The following is a 7250-nucleotide window of genomic DNA, read 5'->3' on the forward strand; positions in this document are numbered from 1 at the left end:
TTTAATTTTTGTTTTATTTTAGTATCCCGTTCAAAATTTAACGTTAAATATTGAAAAAATTGAAAGTTTAGGTACTAAAATGGGCCAAAATTGATAATTTAGGTACTAAACAGTTTAGGTTTTGAACGGCGGGTACTAAAATGAAATAAAAATTAAACACTAGGTATGGTTTTGAAAAAATTGAAAATTTAGATACTAAAACGGATCAAAATAATAGTTTAAGTATTAAATGCGTAATTTACCCGATAAGATTTTATGTCGAGCATAAATTAAAGGGTAAATTATATATTTAGTCATCTAAATATTCTCGTGATTTTGTTTTAATCATTCAATTATTTTTCTCTCTCAAAATCATACTATATTTTGATCATATGTCGTTAATAAATAAATATAAATGTTATTATAAATGTCATCATAAATTCTTTTCAATGATGACGTGACATTACCTTGTGTCGGAGCAGAACTAGGAATTTACTATAATGAGGGTTAAAATATTTTTTTAATTTTCATAAATATAGTTTTTTAATTGAGTCTAGTAAAATTTTATATATTTATTTTTTAAAAATATTTATTTTTAATATTAATTATTTCTTAAAAGAGTAATTGACGAAACTAAGGCTCCTCTTGACTCCATGAAGATCTATCATTGACCTTATGATAATACATCAATATCATCATTAATTCTTTAATAAGAGATGATCAAAACAAAACTAAAACACAATAATATTTTAAAAAAATAATTAGATAATTAAAATAGAATTTAAAAATCAGTAGTTAATTAAATACATAGTTTATCATAATTTAAAAGCCAATTAAAATATTTTTAAAATCTAAAAAATAGTGATATTGTGGAAAAGTGATTCAAGCTAAATTGGAAAGATAAACTGAAAAGGCAATTGGAATCCCCCAAATAAACCAAACCCTCAAAGACAAAAAGAAAAGGAAGCAAAGAAACGGAAGTCAACCACCTCGTAATTACGCCGTTACATCCGTCCCCGACGATACCCACAAGGGCCACAATACAGCCATACTCTCTCTTTCTCTCCCCTCATGCTTGCTTTAAAGTTTACCCCTTCATATGTACTTATTATAAAAACCAAACATTTTCTTCTTCAAAATCAATTCAATTCCTTTTCTAACAATCAAAATCTCCATTTTTGATCCTTTCTCTAACCATCCTTTGTTTTCTTCGTGTTTTGTTCAAGTGACCCCAAGTTTTTTTTTGGGATTTGTATAAAAAGACCCAGAAAGAAATCAAATAGCATTTCTGGGTTTCGTTTGTTTCACTATAATATTAACAATTCGAGTAATTTAAGGGTCTTTTTCTTTAAAAAAATGGTGGTGAAGATGATGAGGTGGCGACCATGGCCGCCTCTGGTTTCGAAAAAGTACGAGGTGAAGTTAATTGTAAGAAGATTAGAAGGGTGGGATCTGGTGGGGGAAGGTTGGGAGAAGCTTGAGAAAGTAAAGGTCGAGGTTCGATGGAAAGGTCCAAAGGCTTCACTCAGTTCTTTAAGGCGAACGGTTAAGAGGAATTTCACCAAAGAAGTCGACGGCGTTGACGAGAACGGCGTCGTTGTATGGGATGAGGAGTTTCAAACCCTTTGTAATTTGTCGGCCTATAAAGACAGTGCATTTCATCCTTGGGAGATCGCTTTCTCCGCCTTGAATGTAAGTATAAAGGTAACATTTAAAAAAAAAATGTTGGTTTTTAGAAATTTCAGGGTTTTTTAATTTTTAAATTGTTGGTTTTCTTTCTATGAACTTTTTGTTATATTTTCTGTGTTTTCATTATGTTTTTGTTTTCCTTGAGGATGCTATTCTGGTGAAGATTTTTAAACTGATCCGTTCTGTACAAGTTCATAACATTGGATTTAATATTTAGAATAATTTCTACTATTAATTTGGTTGAACTGAATGTCTTTTAGACAATTAGACTGGTTGTTTTGTTTCTTTAGGGAAGTTGACTGTCGGATTGTTTGGTAATATTTTAAAAGTTTGCTAATTTTATTCCATAGAAAGTGTTGGAAGCTGCTATTTTGACCTGTTTTTATGTTCCTTTCGCTTATTCTTTTCTGTCTGAAGTTTTGATTGTTTTATTTTTTATTAAACATGATATTTAGATTTTGTGGTGGATTAGTTACCTCTTGAACATGCATTGTCATAGTTGTATGGGGTTATTTTTGTTATTATGTCCTAGTGTTGGTTTCAACAAGTTATCTTGCTCGATGAAGGGTTTGAGCCAGGGATCGAAGAACAAGGTTCCTGTTGTTGGGACAGCATCATTGAATCTTGCTGAATATGCTTTGGCCGCTGAACAGAAAGAGTTCGAGTTAAACATACCTCTTGTTCTCTCCACCGGTGCTGTGGAGCCTGGTCCCCAACTCCGTGTATGTGCTTCTTAGAGTCTTTATTGCACAGAAGTCTACGATCTACTATGTTCTTTTCATCCATTTTCTTTTGGTTTTCATGTATTCTAATTTTGAGCTGTAATTCATCTTGTAGATATTGCTTAGCCTTTTGGAACTAAGAACTACTCAAGAAACCTACCAATCTGTAGAGCGTGCGTTAATGCTTGTTGCATCACCTGTTGGGTCTGGAGAAACTGTTGCAATGGAAAAGGATGAGATTTCTGCAATTAAAGCTGGTCTAAGGAAAGTGAAATTTTTTAAAGAGTATGTTTCTGCCAGAGGAGCGAAAAAAGCATGTCGAGAGGATGAAGGCAGTGAAGGAAGGTGTTCTGCTAGGAGTGATGATGGTGAGTATCCATTGGACACCGATTCACTTGACGGTTCCGAGGAAGGAGAGTCGGATGAGGTGACGGAAGACTCTGCTGTCCGGAAGTCATTTAGTTATGGTACTCTGGCAGATACAAAATATGCAGGAAGATCGATTTACTCCAGCATGAGGATCAGTGAGGGAGATGAGGATTGGGTGTACTACAGCAACCGTAAGTCGGATGTTGGCTGTTCAAATGTTGAGGATTCTGTTACGCCAGTGTCGGAGCCATCCCTGCTGCGGAGTTCCAAGCGCAGCATATTGTCTTGGAGAAAAAGGAAGCTGAGTTTCATGTCTCCTAAAGCAAAAGGGGAACCATTGTTGAAAAAGGGCTATGGAGAAGAAGGTGGAGATGACATTGATTTTGACCGTCGTCAGGTTAGCTCCGATGAATCTCATGCACCCGGGGTAAGAGTTTTTGTTGATTCTTAAATAGCATTCTCTTATAAGTTCATGCACCTACTAAGATTCATGTTTTTATAATCTTTTCCTAAAACTATTATCAATTTTCATGTTCCATCACTAGTATTACCGAAGCATATAAGGTTCTGAATATGACTATAATTTGGTTTGGCAGTCATACAAGGGCTATAAAGATTCATCCACTAACCGTACATCTGCTTCTGAATTTGGGGACGATAATTTTGCTATTGGCAATTGGGAACAGAAAGAAGTGGTAAGCCGCGATGGAAACATGAAGCTTCAATCGCAGTCTTTTTTGCTTCTATTGATCAGCGGAGTGAGCGAGCAGCCGGTGAAAGCGCTTGTACTGCCCTTGTTGCTGTTATTGCCGATTGGCTTCAGAATAACCGTGATATGATGCCTATTAAGTCTCAATTTGATAGTTTGATCAGAGAAGGTTCATTGGAATGGAGGAACCTCTGTGAGAATGAATCCTATAGGGAGCGGTTCCCTGACAAGCACTTCGATCTCGAGACGGTTCTCCAAGCAAAAGTACGTCCTCTTTCTGTAGTACCAAGAAAGTCCTTTATCGGGTTTTTCCATCCAGAGGGGATGGATGAGGGAAGATTTGACTTTTTGCATGGTGCAATGTCTTTCGATAACATATGGGATGAGATCAGTCGTGCTGGTTCAGAATGTCCAAACAGTGATCAACCTGAGGTTTACATTGTTAGTTGGAACGACCATTTTTTTATCCTCAAGGTTGAACCAGAAGCTTACTATATAATTGACACATTAGGAGAGAGGCTTTATGAGGGATGTAATCAAGCTTATATCTTGAAATTTGACTGCAATACCGTAATTCACAAGCTACCGAATGAAGCTCAATCATCAGATGATAAGTCAATTGGTGATCAACAGATAGCTGCAGCAATAACCGAACCAAATAATTTAGAGGTTAAACAGGCCAACGGGAAGGAGGGTTCAGTTGCAGGGGCTGTAGTAATCAAACCCGAGAAATCGATCAAGAGTGAGGACAGTGAGGGGGTTGTCTTTCAAGGCAAGGAATCCTGCAAGGAATACATAAAGAGCTTTTTGGCTGCTATACCTATTAGGGAGTTGCAGGCAGATATCAAGAAGGGTTTAATGGCATCAACACCGCTACATCACCGACTACAGATTGAGTTCCACTATACCGAGTTCCTGCAACCACTACCTGAGACTTGTGTTTCTCCAATGACTACTGCAACTAAAATGACACCATCCGCGCCACATATGGTTGAAGTTCCGGTTAACTGAAGTTGCTGCTTAAGGACTTACTCAATTTCAAGAAAAATGTGATTACTGTTTAACTAGTTTTGTTTATTTTACTTTGGGTATCTTATGATGTGAATGCGGATTAACAGAGAGGCAATCGTTTGTGCTTTTTTCTTTGTCAGAATGGCTAATAGAGTTGTGGTTTTTCCATGTTGACTGGAAAATAACATTAATTTTTCTCGTGTCGATGTTACATTTGTGTCGATTTGCTCTACTTTTGATTGCATAGCTTCCTGTTTCGCTATCTTTTTACTGTTCTGGCTTCGAAGCCTTCAATCCCAAACAGTTCTCATAATTCCCAACATAAAATTGTCGATTCAAACATTGAACAAACCTCAAACCAAAATTTTCACTCTTCTTGGTAACACACTCATTGGTCGCACCTTCATCAGCAACACCCTCACTGAACTTGATCCAGAAATCAAACCCTTTCCCGTATTATCCAACCTATAAACACTCCCAAACAATTTCACAAGATCAAAGGTAAGCGCTCAGAGCAAGTGAGGCGTCGGTGTGTGTTGGGTTCAACTAGGGATGGGCATTTAAACCCGACCCGATCGGATCGGATTTTTCTTAAAAAATTTTAGGTTTGGGTCGGGTTCGGGTTTAAGGTGAAAAAAATCGACCCGACCCGACCGAAAAAATATATAATTTTACCATATATATTTAGAGATAATTACAATAATACCTTTTATATAAATTTTTTTTTAATTAAGTCACTGTTTTTATTGAATAAAAATAATTTTTTTATTATTTCGAGTCGGGTGAAACCTTGTTTTGGTCAGGTCGAGTCGGATCTCGGGTGGAGGCTCTCTTGTTCTCGGGTCGGGTGAACCAAAAACTTGACCCAACCCGACCCATGCCCATCCCTTAGGTTCAACATGTGGAAGCACTCGGGAAAAAAAAGGCAAATGTCTTACCTAAGATGTTGACGGTGAGGTGTGTGTTGGGTTCAACATGTGGAAGCACTCGGGTGGCAAAAAAAGGGCAAATGTCTTACCTAAGATGTTGACGACGATCAACCATTGAAGAAATGTTTAAATTTGAGTGAATAAATTAGAATGTTTAAACTTTATGATCAAAATAAGAGCCAAATGGTGTAATTTACCTTTTTAAAATATTATATTAAAAAACAATTAAAGAATTAAATAACCAAATTCGAATAAACATCTCTTACAAATCATAATATTTAAGTTTTGACTTTGGATGATGATGAAGAAAAGGGAGGATTTTGACATGTTCCAACAGATTTTAAATTTAATGAGACATCAGATTGACTTTATACTAAAACCTAAAAGTAAGACCATTATTGGCGCATGCCCCGGGATTTGCATGCTTTGTCATAAGCAATCTATATTCATTTTAAACTACCACCCACGACTTTGGCACGATGATGATTCATCAAAATAAAAAAACAATTAAGATTAAATAGTGTGATTATCAGGAAGCATGGTCCTTGGTTTAATATATTCTCAACCTTTTCCGGTGTTGTATTAGCTGTCTTCAACGATTTGATCTAATTTCCTTTTCAATATCTTAGCCCATCAAGCAAGTGCGCTTTTTCAGACCTAAACCCCAAAAATACACGGCGTCTGCCCACATTTTATTAGGATTCCAATCTTGAAGAAGAGGCCTTTGAACGCTACTCACAGCTGGCCCGAATAATATATTGGGATGCGTCACTTTGATCTTGCATCTTACTCTCACCATTAGGGATATAAATTACGATACATTCACGTTTTCGATTATTATGCTTATTATCATTACAAACATAGTGAATGTTATTGCAATTATTGAGGATATCATTACCGTCATATAAAAGTCGCTACTATGATGATAAATTGTTATTTAAATCCCTACTCACCACTATTGTATGTGGACCACAACAAGCAACATTCAACCGATTTGATATTGTAAAAGGTCCCTAAGAGATGCTTTACATCAATGGTGCATGAAACTAGTTCCCAAATGTTCTTTTCCGATTTTTCGGGGGGAAAGTCGACTAGTTGTTATGATGGATTTTTTAAATGATTTTGAAATGAAATGTTTGAGAGTTTCCACCAATCATTTTAAGGTGTCGTTGTAACACTAAAATCGAGTAATTTTAATAAAATATTTTATTTTATAAAAAACCAATTTTAGTCTATGAAAATCATAAAACAGATTCGAGAATTGGTTATGCATAGGGAAGGGTTAGCACCCCACAACGCCAAGAAATTGATACCTAATAAATTACCTTATATTTAAAATTAAAAAAAAATTGAGTTCGAAGTTTTATTTACTTAAAAATCACTATGGATACAAATTTGAAAAGGATATTAATTTATTGTGACCAATAATATTCACCTTCAAGCATTTATTAAACCCCTCAGACCGATGCGGGTAACCCGATCCGATCTAAAGTGTCACATTAGGGCCACCGGAGTGACCCACTATAAAAATAGCGGAAAATTTAAAAATATTTATCAGAACATGTAAACTTATAAAATCATTTGTCACTATTTAAAAATAAAACATATTTTCGGACTCGTATATAAAACAAAATACAATTACATGCCTCTAATCACATGTACTATTCTCTGGAAACAACGCCGGAAGAATTCATTAACTGATGTCGATAACTGCACTGGTACAATTCTTTTCACCTGCAATAGTGAGTAATAGAGTGAGCTTCGGAAAGCTCAGTAATACAGAACTACCAGATGATGCTGAAGAACGTGCATATACAGATAAACAGATTTTCCTTATTGGTT

General features: G+C 35.7%; 1 pseudogene; it reads left to right on the forward strand.

Moving 5' to 3' along the window:
• Positions 1-1086: 1086 nt before the first annotated feature.
• On the forward strand, positions 1087-4677 carry LOC120201006 (annotated as a pseudogene).
• Positions 4678-7250: the final 2573 nt, after the last annotated feature.

This window comes from Hibiscus syriacus, unplaced genomic scaffold, assembly GCF_006381635.1.
Source record: "Hibiscus syriacus cultivar Baekdansim isolate YM2019G1 unplaced genomic scaffold, ASM638163v2 tig00006731_pilon, whole genome shotgun sequence".
NCBI lineage: Eukaryota > Viridiplantae > Streptophyta > Magnoliopsida > Malvales > Malvaceae > Hibiscus > Hibiscus syriacus.